The 23628-nt window shown below is 43.9% G+C and overlaps 1 protein-coding gene across 4 annotated transcripts in view; it reads left to right on the top strand.

The window, feature by feature from the left end:
- Positions 1 to 23628, top strand: part of GALNT16 (polypeptide N-acetylgalactosaminyltransferase 16) — a 97590-nt gene that overhangs the window by 29662 nt on the left and 44300 nt on the right. The window lies entirely within an intron of this gene.

Raw genomic sequence — 23628 nt, 5'->3', positions numbered from 1 at the left:
GGTGTAGGCGGGTGGTGCTATTCACCATGGAAGAATCGTTAGAAGTGTCAGAAAGCAGAAATGCAGGGTGACTGTTTGAACTCCCTGATTTGTATAGCAGTGAATCTGAGAAATTAGGAAATAATGCTGTGCATGGCATTTATTAAATATCCAGGAATTTGCTGTACTGAGTCTTGTGACAGATTCATTAAGATTAAGCAAATGTTGAGGATCCATATTACATCATCAATTTTCTTGTCTATCTTGTTGTTAATGTTTTTATAATTCCACTAGAAATACACCTCCCACTGCCATATTTAACTTGCTGACCCTGTGTGAAGCTTTAATTGTCATCCTCACCATTCTCTGTGGCAAGGACAGCCGTGAAGCATGTTGCCAGAAGGTTATTTTGAATCATTAAAGGCAATTCGTATCTTTTCAGTCTTGAATAGTTTAATTTGAATGGAAAGTATTTCTATTGAGACCAGAATTTGCTTTATCAGTTCAGTATTTTTCTTCCCATATCTGACAGAGGTAAATTTAGATGCATTTTGGTCACTGCTTGTCAGCTGGCGGCCCTTTGGGAGTCAGATGCTGCTTAGCCTGGGGTGGGCTCTGCACCCCTGCAATGCAGGGGGTCATATCCGCACTGGGTCAACCGGGGCGGCTCCAGCCATTGCCTGGGTCTGCTTGGCGAGAGCTGGGTGAGTGTTGGCAGTGTGCTGCTGAGGGTTCAGGTGCAAAAGGAGAGATGTGGAGAGAAGCTGCTCTCTATGAAAACGCAGCTGGTTCCGGCAGCTGCCAGCCTTTCCCCTGCCCTGGCTGTAACTCCCTCTGCCAGGGGAGCGCATAGCCCTGCTCACATTGGGATGTGTATCTCCATAGCAGACTCTTTCTGTATGCAAGGGACCTGTTTTGGGGCTCTCCTGGGATGGGAGAATGAGGCAGGGAGACTTGTTGAATAATAAACCGTTATGGGCTGCTTCAAGCTTGCCTGGAGTTACCAGACCCCTTGCCATCCTTTTCTGAGCAATTTGCACATCAAAGTTACGCAGCCTGAGATCTCTCATTCCTTGCTCCTAGCCCAGACCTCACATACAGCCTGTGCTGCTCGGTCCCTCCTGGTTGTCTGCAGATCCCTCCTTGTAGGGGTGTTTGGGTATCCAGACTGGGGGCTCTTTTGCGCAAGGTGGAATGTGGACAGAAAAGACAGCCTCTGTCTGTAGATGAGTATGGTAAAGGGTTGGGAATAGAAAGTGTTCCTCCCCCCATTTCCCTGATGTAGAGCTGAGATTAAGCCTCGATCTCTGCTGAAAGGAAGGAAAGAAAAATGTTTGTTATTCAGATCTGCTAACCTCTGGTTATTAGCCCTGATTAAAGTAGCAGTGAAGCCGAGACAGCCTAGATATCAACTGTGTACCAACATGAAGAACTTGGTACTGGATTCTAGCTACCACACAGAGATGATTAAAACTCAGTTTGTCCTGTGGTAACTGCTGTTGTCACGCTTTGCCCTGGTAATTTATTTGGACCATCTCCCCACCCCTTGTAATTTCTGAGGTCAGTGATGGGTTGGCCACCTAAAACCACCTTGGCACTTAGAGTAACCTGAGGGGGCTGGGACAGTTTGAGGGGAGTAAATTTGGCTTGTGGCAGGGGGGGGTGTGTTGGGAAATTTCCCCCGCCCCATTACCCCAATGCCAACTCAGGTTTTGGTGTGCCTTTCTTTCTGCATGTTCATCTGGGGGAAGAAGCAGCATTTGAGGATAAGCTGCTGCAAGCAGGAGTGGGGAGACAGGTTAGAAAAAGCTTCTAAACGATTCCTGTATGTGCAAATGTTAATCATTAAACCTGTTACCGCTTAACAGCATGACTTCTCCTCATGATAAGCTGCTCCAACAGGAATAAATCTCAGGATGATTGCTGAGCTCTGGAAACTGGACTTCAGCCTCTCCCACCTCAGCCCTAATACTGAATGGTGTTTAAACACTCTTCAGTGCGGCAACCTGTGTGGCAGTGGGGCTCCTTGGGGCTGCTGCTACTGCTTTTTCAGGCTTAACTGTGCCTTCGGAGAGTTAAATTCTCAACTTAATCAGGGTAAAGTGGGGTTCCCCATGTTATGTTGTTTTAAATGCCAAGTGACATCCGTAACCAGTGTCTGGATTCTAGTTCTGTGCTCAGACCAGTGGCCTGTGTGATGTGCTCTTCCGTGGGAAAAAATACACTGTAGGCACTTTAATCATTCTCTCTGCAGAAAAAAAGTGTTTTCATCTGGGAATACACTCCTGGCGTTTGTAGTATGTTCTCGCTTTTTGACTTGGTACCAGGTTCTTTAAGTAAATAGATAACAGTTACTGAGTGCCTGCATGCTGAAACATTTACGTACCTGTCTGGTGGCACATGGCACAAGTTGTAACAGGCAATACCATCTGACTGGGCGTGTGGCCTTTTTCCTACAAGTTATTAGTAGTCAAATGCAAGCACAAACAGCAGCTCCTACTTTTGTAGGAGCAGAATTTTACAAGGGTGAATTCAGTTGGTGGTTCTCATTTCCCTCCAAATAGGAGTCTGAATGTATGTAGGACATCTACTGCTGCACACCCCAATTTTGTGTCGAGAAGGGGCGCTTAACTAGTTCAGAATAGTTCAGTCTGGACAACATCAGCTACATGGTGAAAAGTTACAAATGGATGGCTATGCATTTACCCCTGTTGTTTTGCCAACTGATATTGGGTACTAGTTGTTGCTAGTAATTCTGTAATGCAGGCAGGGGAAACTTAGCCGTCCAAGGCGTGAGAGCCTTGGGGTATAGCCTGTACCTGAGCTGGATAACCCACCCTGTGAGGCATGCTGGAGACCATCTCTCTTGATGAGAGAGGTGTGAGGAGCAGTATCTCTGGGGCAACAGTAATATGCCACCTCATGAAAGCTCCTAACAGCCACAAGCAACTCTGGGTCCGTAGGGAAGCCTGTTCTGTTTGACGCAGACCAAATGTCAAAATGGGCTCTTTGGAATTACTTGAGGGGAAAAAATGGCCAAAACAGACTGAAAACCCTGATGATCTAAAGGAAATACCTTTGCTCCTGAGAAGGGTGAGTGGGAAATCCCCCACCTGTTTGGTAGGACCACTCAGGCTCCTGTAGGCTGTGCTCCCAGGTGAAATGTTTGCAATTCTGCCAGTTCAGTACCTCCAGCATTACCAAAGGACTTGTGAAAACAGCTGGGTGGGAAGGTCTTTGAAGTCATTTAGAGGGCAGTTCAGCTGTCTGTCCTGCGGACAGACACCAGGTCTGGCAAGGGGAAAGGTATTTATACTGTGCTTTAGTAAGTGTTGACTGAAAAGAACTTGTCACTGCGCATTTCTCAAAACCCTGTTAGTTTAAAAAAAATGTCTCTTAGCTTTTAATTAAATTGATTGATGCATTTCTGAGAGTGTGAGGGTGATCAGCAATATTCTCCTTGGTTTGCTGAACTAGTTTACATGAACTTCATGTAAGGAGGAGCTTCAGCTATTTGAGTTTGTTAGGAAAGAAAAAGGTGGGGTTTTTTGTATTTTCTCTTTACACATATGGTGGTGTTTGCATCAGTCACAGAAAGTGGAGGTGTTAAAATAACTGTATCATCTGGGCAGCCTCCCTGCAGATGCTGCCTGCTGGCTGTAGTAATGGCCCACCTCTTACTTGTTTGGCAAGGTTCAGAAACCATCCCATAGCTCTTCCTTCCCTACATCCCATTAAATGGATTGACAATATAATATGCAGGATGCACAACACTGTGGTATTAGTCTGTATTGAGACAGATTGTATGCTCAGGGTCTGAAAGCAGAAGGAAATACTATCTAAGGATACTGGGATTAGAGTAGGATTCAGTGTCACTGGGCTGGAGCTGGCTGTTCCTTGATGTAGAAGGAGCTCGGCCACAACCCTTCCTTTGGAGATGTGTAATTTGGGAGGAGAGGACTGCTGCTAGAAAGGCCTGTCTGCTCCTCCAGAGCTAATTTTAACAGCTTGCCTCCCATACAGGCAAGGGTAATGCCATCGGTGGAATTCTTCCTATTATATTAAATGACCTGGCTGTATGTCATGGCCTAATGGTGTTACCTCAGAGAGCAGCAGATAGAGGATGATTTTCCTTTATGTTTTCTTTGCTGTGTGGGAAGGGGGCTGCTCCCGATTCAGCTGCTAGGCAGCCAGATTTCTCTCCACTGGTCAGTAAACAGAAACTGCTGTTCTATGCACCAGAAACTGGGGTACTGGCTGCTATACTTATGATTTAGTTTCTAGTGTCAGATTAGTTAAGACTTAGATATTGCACCAAGCCAAGGATCTATGTACTGAAGATGCACAGGCTGAAAGTGAATCTGTATTTCTACATTAAACAGATCTGTAGTGTCATCTGTTCTGCCCAATGGTTTTTACAGGGGAAACAGTCCAGAGACAGTAAGATTGAGACACTTCAATTTGTACTTTTGGTAATAAACATTTTTTTGCATTGACACGTCTGGTGCACTTGACTCTTCAGAAATGTAGTAAGTGCTTAAGCATCTTCTTTTATAGATCAAGAGTCTTCTGGAGGCTCAGAAAGGTTAAAATCTTGATTTACACGGATTCCTCAGGCTGCATGGACTTTGTCTTTGAATGTCTTTCCCTCCTGGGCATTTGACTTCCCTAGGGCTCCAGTGCATGTGCAAACAATCACGGCTCTTTTGCAGGGAGGGGAGGTGGATTAAGGAAAAGCAAGGTGAATATACCCAGCTGATGCACAGTGCCAGCATGCTTTGCCCCCCCCCCAAGGATGATGCTTCTCCTCTTGGGGTGTCTTTGAGATGCAGCATTGAGGGTGCTCAGGTCTCTGTTTGCAAGTGTGACACCTTGCAGTGCTGCAAGGTGAAGGCCCGTGTAATGAGTGGCTTGAATGAGGCAAACAGTAATGAGTTGTCCAGGCATGGTTCTTTGGGTCCTGCCTAACAGAAGGAAAAGTGTCACTGTGATTTGTGCTTACCTAGCTATGCAACTGAATTTTATCCTTGAACTGAGTTCCTAGTTTAGACAAAATCCCTCGGGTGAGACGCATGCCATTTGCACAAGGTTTTTAATTAGAAGAATTAATCATAAACATGGGCATCTTTCATTAATATGGCAGGGGATAGAGATTAATTACATCAGCAAAAATGTGTCTGTTGTTGTTTACTATTTCTAAGAATTGTGGCAGTCCTTGGTGTCTGCAGACAGAGATGAGATTCCGTATGATACTGCTGTGCTGCAACTATTATGCTTTTAATTATTTAATGAATTGCTGACTTTTGAGTTGAGGTAGCTCCATAAGGCTTGCTATCTGCTGATCAGGAGATGCTTAAAACTTGCATATTAGAAAATTTTCTAGATCTGCAGTGCTAAAGAGGGAAATTAAATTTTTAATAGCAGCCCTCTCCTAAAATGTCTGTGTTCTCCTCTCCCATGCTGCCACTAGCAAAGGAGGGGATAGAGTACAAGGAGATAATATCCTGTGATAACTTCAAAATTAACAGCATAGTTTGGGGCACAAGTAGATCTTGCATCCTGCTTCTCTCCCCTCTGTCTTCTCAGCTGTCCGAGGGATGCCCTTTTGAAAGCATCTGGAGAAAGCCCATCAGCTATACAGAGCTCAAGAACTGGAGATTAAAATTGCTTATTGGGTTCTTCTGTGTGAAACCTAGCTTCCAGTGCCAAGGATTAATTGCTTACATTCAGGTTTTGAAGGGTCTGTGTCTTTTGCAGAGAATAATGCAAGAACTTCTTGCTGGCTCCAGAGCACATAAAGCATTATTTGAGATGCTTGCCAGTGGGGTGCAGCAGGGCTCTCCTCTGAAGCCAGCAAGAACAATTAGACACTGGAGAGGGGTTTGGTAGGGTTTTTTGGCCAGTAATCTCCATCTTCTCCTCAGGGGAATCTTCTCTTAGCTGATTTGTCTCCTTTCTTCCTCTCCAGATGGATATTATGTTATAAACAGATTGCTAAGGAGAACTGTTTCCTTCCCCTGCCTAAAAAGGAAGTGAACGTATGGAAGCTGTCTCACAGAGACAAGCTTTCAGCCCTCTTTTAACTTAACAAAGACTTTCCTCTCACCCCAGGAGCCTGGAGGAGCAACGCCAGTGTGACAGGCAGAGGCAGAAAGGGAAGCCCATGTAGATGGCTTACAGGAAGAATGGACAAAGTGTGTTTTGAGGACATCAGTGCCATAGCAGTTGGGTACATCTATGTTGTACTGGGCCAAATCCTACTCTGGCTCTCACAGTACATAAAAGTTGTGATTTCCAGCTGCTTCTGACCTCTAAGCACAAAAGCTAAGTGTTTGGTTGTATTACTAGAGAGGAGACAAGTGTTTGTCCTTGTGTTTAATTAAGACCTGCTCTTCACTGAGTGCTTTATTGCAGATGCTCTCTGCACGGTCCTTGCACTTTTCTTTTGGGATTAAAGTGTTAAGCAGTCTTCTTTATCCCCTTGTCTTCTGTGCTCTCATGTCATGAGTTAGGGATGAAAGTGCCTCCTCTGCCAAATATGATCTGATGGAAGGTCTTGCCTGGAAGATTTATTTATTTGAGTATGAGGTTTTTCAAGTTTAAGTGGACGTTAAGTTGAAATTTAAAGCAATATCTCAAAATGAAGGAGGGTAGAACAAACATTTCTGCCTGTGCTTGTTCTCAAGTGTGCAGTGTCTATCCCTCTCAGAAGAGGAGCAGACTGTTGTGGAGTTGTTAAGGTGCCTAAAGAGTCACTGACCTGTGGGCTGTGGTGCCTCTTCTGTCTAGAAAAAAAACCCCACAGAATAGTTTCTGTGCAGTTTTTTGAATGTCTAGTTTGCAGTCTGGGAACCCAGACATGAATGATTTTAAGATCTGTCACATGTCTGAGGACAAGAGTTACAGACCCTCAGAACAGATAAGATTTTTGTTAAAATACGTAAGAATTTACTGACAATCCATAGCTTATTCGATTCCTCCATGTAAAATCACATGTATGGCATTGAGGATTAATTGATTAAACTCTTCTCTAGAAAAGTTTATTATTTAAGATATGAATAATGTAAAATTGCCTTACTGGCTCAAAAAAGCATAAAAATAGGAGTTTAAAGTGTCTGTTGCCAGGCAGAGAATACTGTTATCTTATTTTAATTATAGGACAGTGTTTTCCTAAAAAAAAAAAAAAAAAAAAAAAAAGTGAATCCAAGTCTTTTGTATCCTTATAGTGAAGGAAAGCACTTAATTAAAATAGATACTTCGAGATTGAAATTTGCAAGGCCTTTCAGATGAAGGATTTAGGTAGACCTGGAAGTAGATGTTTTATGAAGCTGTTTCCTGCTTTGCAGTTCTCCCTTTGAACTGAGGTGGAAAGAAGATGTTAACCACTTCTCAAGGGCTCTGCACGGCGGTCATGTGAACGTCATTGATTGTGTCCGCCAAAAGATCTTTCTGGGACCATGCAGCTGGAAGAAGGGATGGACAGCTGTGGTAGCTTGCTGAAAGAAGCAAGAATGTTTGATTTAAGAGCCTGCAGGCACTTTATACTGCTCCTTTTGCTCTGTTAAGCTGCCAGTCTTATATTTTGCTCTGCGGGTTGCCATGAACAACTATGCCATTCCTCCAAATTTTGCCAACTGCCAGTAGGGACAGTGCTTGGGAGGTCAAGAAACACAGGACAGGAGAAACTAGTACTAAGACACCCCTCTGTAAATGATGCTTGTATTTCCTTATCCTGGGTTCAGCCTTTCTTTTGGGCTGTGAAAGAGGCAGAGGCTGAGCCAGTACAGCCACATACCAGCAGGAGGTGGGGGCTCTGCTAGGTCATAAGAGGCCTCAAGGCAGAGGAGTCATCTCCCAGTAACTGGACTGAGAAGACACTGAAGGATGCAAGGTGTATTTGGAAGGAGCGTAGTAGGAAGGAGGAGTGAAAGCCAAGTTGGTCTCCACCAGATGCTGCCTGTGGTCCCTGAGGGAAAGCATTTTTATTCTGTTGCCACTGATGTTTGTACTCAAGGTTAAAGCACTTGGATGGAGGTGGAGACGCCATTCTGGGAATGTTTTGCTTCAGATAGGTTGACTGCAAAGAGAGGTTTTGTGGTTAGCCTGGTATTAACTAGGCGCTATGAGAGGAATGATGACTCTGTCATTTGTCTGGTAACATGGAAGTGTGCAATGAAGGGCGACATTAAGTCATTATCAGGTAAAGAAGTTTAGGGAGTTCCTTTCCTCTTGTTTTAGAACTTGTGGTTTCACACAAGTTTACACAGTAGTCTGGGAAAAGATCAAAAGGGTAAATGTGTGTAGGAAAACAGAGGATGGGGATGGGTGTTCTATGTATGCTTTTCCCACTTGCTGCTTCCCTCCAAAATTTATCACTCATCTGGGAACTGATTCTGGCATATTGCTCTTTATGTTACAATAGGAGGAGACTGTTAAAGGCGTATTGGATGGGTGGTGAAGTATTGGTATGAGCTTTCCTCTGTTAAGATGTTATCAGCTTAAAGATGGTTGTTTGCTGGGCTGGCTGTTGTGCCCCCAGCTCCAGTTCAGCTCTGAGCGGAGGGACTGAGTGGAAAGGTGCTGTTGGACTAGCAGCCCTCAGTTCAACTTCAAGGGCTGCTGGATCAGCCTTGCTGGAAATACCCTTGCAGTCTGAGCCACTGGTCTAAATGCTGGCTCCATAACTCAGAGAGTTAACATGGAGATAGAAGAGTCTTGCAGCCTCTCACTCAGTGCATCCAAGTGATATGGAATGGGGAGAGCTTGCAGGGGGCCAGACAGAATGGATAATGCTAATTTGGAGGGGAAATATATTGCAATGTGACAAGATAGGACCAACTTGGTTTCCTTGTGCTTTTCGCTCTGTGCTCTAGACTACAGAGAACAGCAGCTATTTAAACATCCCTGTAGGTTTTCCTCACTTTCAGATGAGGAAAGAAAGGGACAATAATTTTTTAGGACACCTGAGTTGTGGCTGTGTGCACAGTTTCTGAACTGAGTTGTCTGGGAGATGTGTATGTGTTATTTGCCTGGAGGTATACTGTCAGCCTTGAGGTTCATGTGGCAGCCCAGCTATGAGCTGTAACAGTATTTTAGTTGTGATAACTTCTGGATAATTTTTTTTTTTTTTCAGTACAGAGGATTTTCATAATCTTTGTACTTATTTTTCTGTTTTGATGAAAGTAGTAATTCAGATCTAGTGTTTCTCCTACTGCTCTGAGTGTTAAAAACAAAATAGTGACAGGCCATTTGACCTCCGGAGGCCAGAGGGACACCTCCCTGTATCTTCCAAGGGAACTGACACGCCTATCTAGTAAGAGACAAAACCTGATCATTCTGGCTGGTGCATTTCTGTTCCCACCAAGCAGAGGTCCATCTTGGACACCTTTAGTTTGACAGCCCCAGAGCCATCCTGTAGAAAGGGCTGGTGCCAGGCAGCTCCAGGACCCAGCTGCCTGCCTTCTCTCGGGTTTCTCTTGTCTAGGGCATCCCTAAGCAGGGCTTGGGTCATCAAGAGCTGGGGACAAGTCAGGTTACCTCCTGTGTGAGGGTGGGCTTGCCCAAGATGGGATGACCTGTGCATACATCCGCTGGTGAAGTCGCCAGGGCAGCAGTGACTTGCAGCAGGTAGAGTTCTCTTTAGTTGGAGGTGATCTCTAAGCCATGCAGAAGAAGATCCACCAGCAAAAACTAGTGAAGCGCTTTCAACTCCATGATTAAAACCTCAATAAATGAGCATTTGCTTGTGATGGCTAAATGAAGTTGTAGTACTTCAGCCCATGAGAGTCTGTTAGAAGTTTCACTGTTCCCAAGTTAAAGAGCCTCCTTGAGATAGGTATCTCTTTTCTCTTGACACCTATCGTTGTGTCTCAGACCTGGCACAGTAGGATCTGAACTGTGTGACACTGGTTAATGCAGAGAGATAAATTGCTGTTGCATTGCCTTCAGCACGGTGTGTGGTCAGTGTCAATTGTCTCTCTCCAAGGCAGCCATATTTGAAGCAGTCCATCACACACTACAATTTTGCTTTTGGTGAGGAAAATCACTTTCTGCCAAGAGACACATGATTTCTTCCCTAATCTGTGATAAAAGATCAATGGACTTTTGAAAGATACCTTTCTACTTTCCTTTAACAGAATTATTCATTCTGTTGTTTCGCATGACTGACAGAGATATGTCAGCTGCAGGCCTTTAGCATCGAAGTACAAACCTCTACTGCCTGTGTTTAAGGACTGATTATTCATTTACAGAAACAGTACCAGGCAATTATCCTCTGTGAACTGTCATATAGAAGTGGGTAGTGTGCAGTCCTAGCAAATCAGGACAGGTGTGCAAAATTTGATCCATTTTATGATGGATGTACTTTACAAAGACTTGATGCTGTGAGACAGTTTTCTGCTGTTTGACATCTGCTGGTTTCTAATCAAGAATGTGCTGCTAAGCTCTTCTTCTGCTCCACCTAGTTGGGGCATTGGTTGCTAACAGGTCAGCTTTCCTGAATTACCAGAATGTACCAAGCGTTTGGCTCTTATAAAAAAATAAGCTTCTGGCAAAAAGATACCATCCCCCTTCTGGAAGGATTCTCCCTTGGGTATGCTTGATCCTGAATATAACCACATTTAGTTATATTTGGGGGGGTAAGTGTGTGGCAATCAACTTGTTTCATCTTTTTCTGATTCTCTGGAGCAGCCTGTGAATGACATGCTGAAAAACCAAGCTGTTGGCCGATGTATGTTGGTATGGCAGGTCTGGAAATCACCCTTAAGATAGTTGTGTTAAAAAACTTCCGTAGAACATTACCAGACCCTGAAATTAGACTCTAGCATTGAAGGGAAAGTTGGGTTTATGTTATTTGTGCTGGTCCTGTAAGCTGCTTTTGGCTGAGTTTAGGGGAGAAGCTGAAAGTCAATGCTTGTAACAATCTGATGATTGTTCTGAGAAAAGTTAAAGAGCTCCCTAGGAGGTAAGGAGGCACAGTAGTGTGGTATTCATGGGTGTGGGCAGGTAGCAACACTGTGCTGGGTGCAGGCACCAGAAATGGCTTTGGTAAATGAAGTGGGCAGAGCCGTGCAATTGCTGTGGGACATGAGGCAGGAGCTGAGCATCTCTCAGCACCTTGCTCCCCGGTAGCAGGCCCTGTGGTGTCTGCAGCACGCTGCGAATATTAATTTCCTTCTCACTTAACTGGAAATGGGTTCTGTTTGTGCTGGATAAGAAGCTAGCTTAAAAAAAAAAAAAAAAACAACAACCAAACAAAAGTAACAAAACAAACTAAAAATTACTATGGTATTGCTATGGTAACAAACATCCAGAAATGCAGACAATCTCTGTATCAGCTGCAGGCTTGTGCTTTATAGCCTGTGCCCTGGTGGTTGCATATGCAATCAGAGACAGAAATGATGCTGTAAAGGGAAACAGCAGCGGGTTTATGATACCTTGGGATCTTTCCAAAGATGAGACTTACTGCTCCCTCTGCTTGAGGCAGGCTAGGAGCAGTTGCAGGGTGTTGGTGCAAGTCTGCCATTGCCTGTTCACTACCCACCCAGGCAATGAGAGATGAGGGGCCAAATGCACTTCACAGCACTGCTATGGCTGAGCAGAAATGGGATCGGTGCTGGAATATCCTGCATTTTGAGTTTAAGAACACCTTGGCCTCTCACTGAGTTTTGGGGGGGCTTTGACTAGTTGGAGAAGAGAAATTCATTTTGCATATAGTATATCATTTGCCGCTTCCATCAGCACCTTCAGCGGCAGGCCTGGGAGAAGGCAGAGAGAGCTTCGGTGTGGTATTTATTTGTGTGTGCAGAAGTTCTGCGTTTTGCTTTGTTTTCATTCTTGTTTTCCACTTTCACTGTTATGAGCAGTGTTAAAATCAGTGAAGTAGGAGGGGAGGTGCCAGCAGCAGAGAGCTTTGAGTTTCTGGCTGAAATGGAGCGAGTTCTTCCAAAGCACCCCTAAAACATGGAGCAGTCTTGGTGACTCAGATAGCTATCTTCCTCTCCATAAGCATCTCCCAAAAAATATGGCAGGACTGGGCAATAGGACAGGAGAAAAAGGAAAGGAACTTCCACCAAGGCAATTATGGAGGCATAGGGGACCCTGCTGTAATCGTGAAGGCTGATGTTAGGAGAGAAGATGACCTGTCCTGAGAATGCCTGGCTTTGAAGAGGAGAAAAGACCTTAAAACGCTGTCTCCTAGAAGAGGTCTTGTTCCCCTGCAGCCCTCCCTCAGGGATGATCCTGAAAGGATCCTGGAATGTGAAAAGGAAAGTTGATTCTTGTAATGCAAGGACGTCTCTGGCTTGCTTGCTGCTCTGGCTCCCCTTGGGACCAAGTCGCAGGCTGATTCTTCCTGACTACTGTTTCAGGCTTCAAATTAGTTGAAGTTACTGAGTGTGAGATATCAGTTGGGACTTGGTCTGGATGCTTTTGGCATGCCACTTGTTTCAGTTCTACGTTGCATGTGATTTCAGGGAGACAGGGGAAGAATTCCAGAGAGCTCAGTCTCCTGTGTCAGGGCACATGTTGGCATGTAATTATGTGCATTCATGCCAATTAATGCTTGTAGTAGACATGCATGGTGGAACTAGCTTTGCGTTGATATTTGTAATTCGGTACACTTGTGCTGAGTGCTTGACTCTACACCCTTAAATATACCTTTTAATGTTGGTTTGGGGAGGAAGGGGCAAGGGAGAGAGCTGTATAAAGAAATGTATGTTTATAGACAGAAAGTGAAGAGCCCTTCATCACCTCATGTTGCTTAAACATCTGTTAATTAGGGAGAAAGATTGAAAAATGCTGTCCTGGCAATTGGCTGGATCCAGAGTGGTGAATGTTGCTCAATGGACATGAGAGCTGCTGTGCATGCACTGGCTCACACCCTGCGGCTGTGGAGAACTCACTAGCAGCTCCCTTCGTGCTAATTAAAAATAAGATTTGAACCATTAAACCCATTTTATTCAGTAGGAGGTGCTGCTCTGCTGAAGAGCATTGCTCTTTATTGGCATTGGGTGTGTTGCTGGTCAGACAACCTTCAGCAGTGGCAGGGATGGGCTGCCTGAAACAGGGCATGCAGGTGAATACCCAGGTGCTGTTGGTCTGTAGTCCTGCCATGTTCAGACTCATATAGAATACCTTTTACATCCAACCAGCCAGAGCAAGAAATGCTATTCCAGACTCTGTATTGCACAATTACAAGCTAATTCCTCTTTCACATGTACATTTTGAGAATATGCCTCCTGTATTTTGTTCCCTGTCTATAACAGTTCTTTCAAGTTTGGGGGTGGTTGGTTTGCTTTTTTAAAGTTTATTTTGTGATATCTTTGGTGCTGTCTGTCCCCACACTTGCAACCACAGCTCTGCTTTGGGTTTTATGAATTGTTTTAAACCTACTTTGAACAAACCTGTCAGCATATTTTCTTTGTGTTTGTTCATCTCCATGTTCCCTTCAGGAGCCAGAAATGTGAAGAATGTCTCAACATCTTTTTCTATTTGGGAGAAAATGAATTGTATTACAGACTCCATGTCTCTAACAAGCTGTATTGCATTTAACCTTTACCTTGCCACCACAACCTCCAGCTACAAATTTATACATTATTTGTCTTCTGGGTAATGAAGGTTATTTCACAACATACTAGGTAAAATGCTTTCTAAACACAAGCCTTTTTCCGGGGCAAATAAAGATTTGGAAGAAAGAGAAGTTCAGTGTGTTAAGCAGTTTGATTTTTCCAATAGATTGTAATAAAATAATGGCTGTGAATGACTGAAAGGTAATGGAAAACGGGGGCCTCAATGAGCACTCTGAATGTGTTTGTTTCTCTCTGTTTATATTTTCGTTGTGGCTGAAATCCTGTCCTGCTGATGGTCACTGGGAATTCTGCCACTGGATTTCACTAGTAATTTACAGCACACTCAGACTTTTACATTGTGTTCTTCTGAACACAAATAAAGCCTCTGTGCTTCACGCTGGGCTCTGTGGAGAAGAGAAGGCAGACCTCACCGAGCAGAGCTCATCCTCCTGAGCAAGCCTGTGGTTTTCAGGGCTGAATGTATCTAGGTTTATTTTTCATTCATATTTAGGAAGGCTGCTGCAGGCCCAGGCAAGATTTTTTTGACCATCACTGCACCGGTGGCTTTTTAGAGCTGTGCTCTCTCTTTGGTGAAATAACTCCGTGTGGTGAAAAATGCACCTGCCCAGTGCTCCTAGGCAATAGGAGGTAGCAAGGCTGTTACATTGCCCAGGGACATGAATGGAGATCACTCAGTCCTACTGGTTATACTCAGATGTCATGCTTCAGAAGAGGAGAATTTTTAAAAAAGCATCTGATGGATCTTAAGAAGGGAAAAGTGTCTTCTTTGACAGCATTGGTTATACTCACACAGCACTCCTCTGGGAAGCAAAAGGTTAGCATCACAGCCCTGGCTATCAGAAACAGTCACCCACATTTTTATTATGACCCATACATGAACTTTGAGCTTGAGAACTTGCTCACAGAGTGGAAAGTGCTGAGCTGGTGGCTGGGTTGTGAGCCAGCCAGCCGGGGGGAGAGGCTGTCAGGAGTGCAGTCTTTGCGTGGTGTGAGGAAAGTGGGACTGGACTGCAGGGCTCTGGGAAATTTTCAGAAAATTAAATTTGGGCAAAACTCTCTAGTTGAAGAAAAATGTGGAGAAAAATGTCAGACATATCTTTTAATAAATGAAGTCAAAACCAGCAGCTCCCAAAATCTGCCTGATGAGAGTTTAGCCAGGCCAAAAAACAGCTCTAGCCCAAGGTTTCTGTAGCAGTGTTATTGCTGGCCAAAAGCATTCAAACATTACTTCATTTGAAAATCAAGTTTTGTGTGCTTTATCTTCACCTTCTGGGTTTTGAATTTCTAGATATCTACGTAGATACTGCCTTTTTATCTTCTGCAACTATGAAGGCACAAAATTATCCATTCAAAAGAAAAGCTGTGAGTTCTCCTAACAACATAACCCAGGAGCTGCATCTTTACGAGGTGATGTTACGATGTGAGACTCACAACAGAACTCTGAGCACTGTGTGTGCAGAGTCAGATGATGGCTGTCCTTTGTACGGGATATGGTTTGATAAAGTAATAGATTTGAAAGACCCTCACTGGTCGTTGCAGTCATTGACTTTATTTTGCCGCAGTTTGCACCTGCAGAATGAGGCAAGTGGCTGTGTAAGGGATCGTGGTGCTTTGTGTGTGGGGAGGACTGTGTTTCCATGAGCAGTGGTTTTGGCCATAGCTGTCCTGAATGTATTTTTGTGATGCCCACTTTAACAGTTTTGCTCTTCCTTATATGCCTACTCTTTCCTTGACAGTTGACAGTGATTAAATGGCAGAGCAGAGAGGCAGTCGTGGAGGCCTCTATTAATACTGTGATTGAAGTCTAGAATGACAGAGGCCTGCATAGTGTAACACAGGGTTTTCTCATATTTGACAGGCATATATGAGCCCATTGCATGATTCTTCATTGGTATGCATACTTGATTAAATTTGCTATTGGGGAGGTGAATTTAATGCCTTTGCAGATGGAGATCCAAGCAGGAGCAGAGCATGGCTCTGAGGATCTTGTCAGTTCAAATTGATTGCCGAGTCCTGGAATCGGAGCAATGTAGTAAGTGAAAAATTAATCAATTAAAATGGAATATCAGTTGGCTCCTAAACAAAATGCCAGCAGCCTGATATAGTCAAATCTTCACTGACAAGTAGACAATGAGTTTTTGCACTATTAGAAGACAATGTTGCACGCTTCAGGTCTGAATGAGTGTCAGAGAACAGATCTGAGTGAACAAGGTCTTGTGCAGAAGGACTTATTTTTGTAATCATGGATACATATGCACCATCACTACAGAAAGAGTACCAGTACAGTCCCCCAGGATAGATCTCGTGGCTTCAAACCTCTGAAATGCAAGTCGGCATTGTGAGCTGAAGGTCATTCCTGAACTTCTCTAAGAAACCAGGTCATGGTTCAATGGTGACATGAGAAGTTATAGTAAGTCACTCTGTTAAATACCAGTTTGATTGCTGGTTTACAGACAAGTTGCATTTTCATACTGGTCCTGGCTAACTCCCAACCAACTGGTCCTGTCAAGAGCCTCTCTGTGTGATGTTCAGAAGCTAATGTGAGGAAGAACAGTGTGGAGCATCGTGGTAAACTACCTGTCTCATCAAGGCCACGTCCTACCCGGGTGTTACTTCCTGGGTAGACAAGCTCCATGCAGGCTCTGGGGCTGTGGGTCAGGAGCAGCATGGTACCCCAGCTGGCACAAAGATGGGAGCATGGCTCCCTGAGGCCAGTCTGCCACCCAGCTTGGTCTGCAGGATGGGCCGTGCTCCCCACCTGCATGGCACTATCTGTGAGAGACAGTAACAGGCTCTGTCTGGTTGTTAACACAGGAAGAGAGGAGAGGGTTGGTGCGGAATTGGATAATACTCAAAATCATGACTGTTTGAGCAAGACCCACTACAAAAATATGTTAGGGAAAAATCTTTTCTTGTTGGAAGATGGGGAGAAATTCCCACCTCCTGCTGTGGGGCTGGGTTTGTCCCTGGTGGGATGTGAAATGGCTCAGCTGTGCATGTATACAGTATTTCTGTGGAGCGTGAATGTTGGCTAGTTGAAAAACCACACTATTTTATTCTTGATCTTCTAATCTCTATTTAAAACTCTTAACTCCTGAGGATGAATGATTAAACAGGTACTTCAACTTCCTTTCTCTAGCCTTAGCAAAAAGCCCTTACTGCATGATCTTGAAGGCAAAGAAAATGAGCCCCAAGCTTAATATAATTAAATATTTTCATGCTTTGGGTGAGCAGTGCCCACTCCTCAGTGCTAGCTGACCTCTGCTCATCTCTTATCTAACTAGTTCACTGCTGACTACGTTAGCAGTTAATGAGGTCTAAAGTTGCTTTCTCCTTCTCTGTAAAAATATCTGTGGCAGCATCTGTCACTCTAGACAGTTGTGATTTACTGGGAGGGAAAGGCTGAATGTAGGTCACTTGAGTTTGAAGGGAACAGATTAGTACATCAGCACGAGAGGCACATACACACGTTGTGTCTGTGCAGGCAGCATAGGTGGGGGAGTGGGCCTAGGGAGACACAGTGTATGTGACTGATATGTTTAATGATGATCTAGATCACCCTCATTTGAACTGTCTTATTGGCTTCACAGGTGCTATCAGGTAATGATGAGGGCATCGGCTGTCTCAATACAGAATGCTGTATGTCAGTCTGTCATGATACAGATGCTATAAATCAGGGTTCAGGTAGTGCCTAAATGGCCACTGAGCATCTAACACTTAGAAGACAAATAACAAAACATTGTTCCTTTTTCTTCTTTGTTTTAATAATTCAAAATCACTTGGAAACCAGGAGCATTCTTTACGTATTTAAATGTCTATGAAGACCGGGATATTTTTCCAAAAGAAAAAATGCAGCTTCCTATAGTGCCTTTTTTACTCTAAAGGACCACAAAACACACTTTTACAAAAAAAAATCTATATGTATAACCTTTAGCATAGAAGTATTCTTATATATACAGTAAGTAACCTTGATGGCTTTTGTGAAGGTGTGCTATGTGATACTAAACAGGTGTCTGAATGCAGACAATTTCATGTCTATGTGACCACCGTTTTCTCTGTACAAAACCTTCATTCCCAGAGGCACTTCGTCCCCAGATATTCATCGGGGTCTCTTTCTGACAGTGCTGTTTTGGTGCAGGTGCCACTATGAACTGTCCTAGTCCCTTAGATACTCCGATGGTGTACTGTCATGTCTGCCTTCTCCCTGACACCAGATGTTGTCACAGATATTTACAGAGAGGAAAATAAGTGCAGTTCCAGGTCCACAGACCTCACACTTCTCTCTCATGTTGGTACTCAGTAATTTTGAACACCATCTCCTCACTGTTTTTCAGGGGTTTCTCCACATTGTTTTTCTCCCGGAGAGAAATATAAAAGCATAAAGGTTTCTTTCAGTAAAAATGACAGTTTTCATGTCACAACAAAATTTGCCAAATAGGGAACAAATGGCTTTACTCTAGAGTATGAGATGAAGACCAAATGAACATAGAAGCCAGATGTATGTGTGTCTGGACATGTGGGTGTTTATACAATATCGATGTATGTGAACATCATAAGTATATTAAAAACAAAACTTGTAATGTAATTTTTCACTTTTGCATAATGGACATCTGTGTGCATTAGACTTCAAACTGAGGGAAGAAATACGCCTTGGCAACTGCTTTACCTCATCTGGGGTCTGGATTTCTATGGTTCTGAGCAGCCTCATTTCCTCAGAGCTGTTCGGAAGAGAGTGCCCTCAGGCATCTATCTTTGAAGCCCTTTTGGCTTCCACTGCTTTGCTTTATTCAACACTCCTAAAAACAAAAGACTAGAAGGGTGCTCTAGGGCATCATGTCCCTCCCTCCAGCTATGGGCAATTCCTTCCTGCCTCTGGGTAGCTGGGCCAGAAAACTTTGTAGCCCTTGCTAACTGCTGAAGGTCTGTTCAGGATTACATAGCTGGGCCAAAGATGCACGTACTTTATAGAACTCATCTCCTGCTATATGTTGGATATATATGCTATAGCTGTCTTGGCCAACAGTAGAGCATAATAACTGATATCATTGTGCATCTGTCACATATGAGGTTGTGTAATAAATTCCAGCTTCTCAGGTTATCATTCTCAATGAATATACGTCAGGACTGTATTCAGAGGGGAATCCAAGTTGGCCTCATTTTTGCATGAATTGCTAATCTAGATGGGGGCAGAGAGGGGTTAGTTTGTGCTGAACCCAGTTACCGCATGTGAAAATGACTTGTTTGCGTGCAATGTGATGCTGGGCTCATATAACCAGCATGGCAGTGAGTACCCCACAGTGTTCAGGGCTGTGGTCTGCAAAATGAATGAGACTGATGTGTGCTGTAGTGCTGGTGCTTCTGCACTGTGTGATACTTTTGTCCGTCCTCCAGTTGTCTTGCCAAGCTGCTTTGCATACCTTTGGGACCTGGGCAAAGTATCCAGATGTGCTTCCTGGAAGCATCTCTTCCCTCCTGTAGACAAGGACATGGTGGATCAGGGTGAAACATCGCAAGAAAGATGCTTCTCCACAGAGTCACTAAAGAGATGGCGAAGTAGGATCATTAGGCAGAGGCCACATAGCTGCCTCAGAAGCAAGACTGAGTTCTTAGACATGAAAGCCAGGAGCTGGGACCATGGTAGGATAGATACCACCTTTCCATATGCTGAGAAGCTGGATGAGGATAGTGGTGTGTGAAGCTATCAGAGAACCACTGCTTGTGATAGACAGAGGTAGTAACTTAATTGCTCTTGGTTTGTTGGTTTGGTTTTTTTTTTGCTGCTACCCCTGTAAACTTCCCACACACCGTTCTCCTCTCTTATGTTGCTTACTTTCTTCCCCAAAACTGCCTTGTCTGGCTTGTCAAACCACGGCAAGTCTGCTTGAAAGTTAGTGGCCAAGCCTCGTCTATCAACACACTGTGTTGATGACAAGCCAGACGTGTAAGTCAGCAACATCCAGTTTCTAAACTCTTCACACTAACAACCCATGTCTGCTTGTGACAGACATCGTAGGAGAGCGTGATGTTCACCTCATCCAGGCTGTCGACAATAACATGGAAAACACTGTGCCATCTCCTGTGTCTTGGAGGAGACTCTGAAAGTAGCATCCAAAAATTGGTGGATGTGGGGAGAACAATGCTGTGGAAACCAAATACAGAAGAATAATTGCTTCTCCTTTCTTGCCTTATATAGGATTTCCACCTTTTCAGGCCAGATGCTTGAGAACACTTTACTTGTCAACAGCTCGATGTCTGGCAAAACTATGAAGGAAGAAAAGAAGAACAAAATAGAAAATATTTGGTGGAATCCCATGACTTACTGGCAGTGAGGCAGGGACTGAGAAAGGGTTTCTCAGGGCTAAAACAGAAGAGAGCAGAGACACAGTCTTGCAGAGCTGGCAGAGCTGCCTCTGCATCCACAGAAGGCAGTAAATTCCAGGAGACAGTGGGAAAGAATAGGGGGGTGGAGGGCACCTTGGGCGAGCAGCAGTGCTGGAAAGCAAGCCCCAGCAGACTTTCTCTGCTGCTCACTCCCACCATCCCTTGGCAGCTACAGCTCTGTCACAGGGCCTGGAGAAACCCTGTGAGCTGGCAACCATGGCTCCTTCTCAGAGGGAACTGAAAATAGCCTCTGCTGGGGGCCCACCACTTGTCTCTCCAGCCCAATTTGGAACTGGCAGCAGGCCTCAAGATTGTCCAGGGTTGATGGCAGTAGAAAAATCTCTTGTGACCAATTAGCTGCTGTGGGAGCTGATCAGTTCAAGTAGCTTTACTGCTTCCATTGTTACATTTGTGCAAGCTACAAGCAAAACATTCAAATCAGTCTGTGAGCTCCTCTGTCAGCACTTGCACTTCTTGAAGAACAGAGATGGTTCTATTTAACTGTGGTAATTTTTATTAACATTTCATAACAGAAGTTCCATAAGAGCGTGGTCCCTAAACCACATTTAAAATGCTTTACACAGTTAAACAAAGCATGAATAAAATAGACTGTGCTGTCAGGCACACCCTTTTCTCTTAAACTAATTTGAGCAATTTTTCAGAGAAGTATACAGACTATTTCATGAGACACAGCAAGAGCTATGTGTGCACTGGGATTCCTAAACACAACTGGAAACGCAGCACACTCTCTAAAACAAATGCTTTTGGCAACAGGCATTCAGGAGCTGCTGTCTTGCAGGTTCAGCCCATCAGGAGTAAGTCGCTTCCTGGAAATTTCTTGGGAGTTACTGCAGCTCTCAGTCCTGCCCTGTCTGTGCTCTGTGTCATTCACAGCCCATCCATGTGCCAGCATATGAGTTACAGAGTTGAGCAGCACATGTCTGTAGCATCCCCAAGCACTGTTGTGCTCCCTAGCATCTGATTGCTGGTGGTGGTGCTGTGCTGTCCTGTCCTCTCTGGGACTTCTCTTCGGATCACTGGGACAGCATATGGAGCAAGCGCAGTGAGCCCATGGAGAGGAATTTCATGTGGCGTGGGCCCCAGCAGCTCCACTGTGGTTAACAGAGGTGACTTGGCCCTGACCTTTGCTCTGAGGGAAGAGGATTTGCTCAGTCAGGAGGGTTGTATCTCAATCCAGTGGACTGAAGCTGGAATTAAACTGGTTCAGAGGGGAAACCTCTGCTACGGAGGGTTGGACCTGCAGGGCTGGTGGGAGGGAGGTGCTGGCAGGGTTGGGGGTCATGGCAGTGGTAGTTTGTGAGGCTGCAGCAGCAGGATAAATTGAAGGGGGGCCTCGGGAGGGAGGAAGGTTTAGTGAGGTTGTTACTCCCTGGCTGGTTTTGTGTCCATATTCATCAATTAGACCTTCCTGGTCAGTTAGTTCTTCCAGGGAAAGACACTTACCTGGCATGGCTTGTGATTGATGCTTTTCTGTCCTGGGATTTGACAGAGCTGACAATCATGAAAATGAGCTTAAAACAAAAGAGAAGCATGGCAGGCCCCTGCGCTATTTGTTGTACTAGTGCTATTGTTTTAAGAACAATAGGCAAGAGCTGCCAAGTATATGTCTTGCCGTGTAAAACAGCCATTGGACTAATTTCACACTAATGGTAAAATGGTTAATTATGCTTACCTTTGAGAGTTTTGCATACCTTACTGGAGTTAAGTTATGATTGCTTATAACCTTTGGAGTATGGTTATCCTTTCCTGAATTTGGCCAAGCCTGCTGTTACAAAAAAATATCTTGGGACCCTGAAGTCCCCATCTGCTCTGGTTTTAGTGACTGTTTGTATGATGTTGGAACTGATATGCCTGTGACTGGTGGCGACAATGCACAGAGGTGGGTGGCACTGTCTGTATTACAGTCTTGCTATTTCACAAGTGGTCCGGACTAGAGGAATATCTCTGTTGCTAGTTAGAAATGAGGCTCTCAAGTCTTCGTAGATGTGCATGGCATTAATTCCTTTCCCTTAATCCCTTGCTTACAAAGTTAATTTCTCTACTTAAATGGTTTCTGGTCTCTTGAACCGTGTCAAAACACAAATCAGAACATGCTTTCAAAAGCAGAAGAACATCTCAGTCCGTTCTGTCACTGAAAGGGAAAAGCATTATGTGAAAATGAGAAATGGTGAAATGAGATTAGAAGGTTTACAGTATTTCCTGAAATTTTAGTATGCGAATTGTGTTGAAGGTCTCAGCAATGTTTGGGGCAAACCTTAATTTGTGCAAATTACTTTGCTAATCCCTAGTCTAGACACTCACATTTCCCGTGCCTATTCATCTTTGTTTTGCTTTCATGTAGCAAATTTTTTTTGGACCATCCCAGAGCATCAATCAGAAGGAACTGGGCTCTTCTGCTCCCATAACTCCTCCCAGTTGTAGTTCCAGCCTCAAGTCTGGGGATACAGAGCGTGTAACTACGTAAAGAATTTACCTGTATGAACTGTCCTGTTGATGTGGTAAAAGTCTTGACTCTGCACTCAGCTGTATGTACTGTGCCTTTAATATACCTAAAGCTCATATGTGCTTATAGTGTCTTCTTCCTGAAGTGAGAGGTGTTAATGTGAAGGGAGAGGGAAGAGTGGGTGGATGTCAGTCCACCCTCCTCAGAGTTTGCTAGGGGATTGACTACTTATTTCATAGAGAACCTGTGCTGCTCCTGTCAAGTACGTTTTGAATTAACAGTGATAAATGTCCTGTAGTCAAACATCTATACTCCTAAAGAAGAATCTGATAAAGCAGGGCCCTAGAGATAAGCTTTACATTTGCTTTGCCAGGCTTGTTCACAGCTGTCTGGACTCCACCCAGGATGGTGTTTACTCTCCTCTCTTAATCTGATTTTGCTGTTGTGTGGTTTGTAATGAGCTGTAGTATCTAGAGCTTTTCTGAGGAGCTGCTACCTTGCTGTTTCTGCCATGTTTTGTATTAGCACAGACCTGATTGTTACTGATTGTCATTGATTTGTTATTAAGTTGATAATTTGGGGGTTTATGATAAGAAATGATTAAATAATCAAATAGAATTTTTATAAGAATATTTGGTTTTATAATATTTAGAAAAATAATTCTGCACTGTTTTAAGTAACTATGAAAATATTGTGTAACTATGTAATCAGTTATGTTGCTATGAGCTCCTTTGTAAAGCCCCAAACCAAGACTGCATAGGCCAGTAATAATCATTAACTAGATGATTATGTTGTCAAAGTACTATTGTCAGACTGATTGATAGAAGTGATTTATTGTCTTATAGACTTAGAACTATATTGTAAGAGAGCCTTGAAGCATGTTAAAGTTGCAATGTGAGCCAAAATCCTTGAGTCAAGGACATTGGGGGTCTTGAGGGTAAACAGTCTGTGGTGGTTGTAAAAGCAGTCCCCAGACTCATTTCAGGACTTCAGTGCGCATGACCAGAAAAAGGTGTGGATATGAAAATGAGTTATGGGAATTAACATGCTTATGTATGAGCACTTAATTAATATGTATCATTGTATCTTATATAATCAGCATGTTACACGAGTTAGGTGTGCGTTGTTGGTGAGATGACTCCCCTGCGCACCCAGTGGTAAATAAAGGACTGTCTGCTTATCTACATCAAATTGGTGTTGATAAGTTCTTTTATC

The sequence above is a fragment of the Athene noctua genome, chromosome 6 (genome assembly GCF_965140245.1).
Source record: "Athene noctua chromosome 6, bAthNoc1.hap1.1, whole genome shotgun sequence".
Classification (NCBI taxonomy): Eukaryota; Metazoa; Chordata; class Aves; order Strigiformes; family Strigidae; genus Athene; species Athene noctua.
The sequence above is the reverse complement of the archived record's forward strand: the minus strand, read 5'-3'. Positions and strand labels throughout refer to the sequence as shown.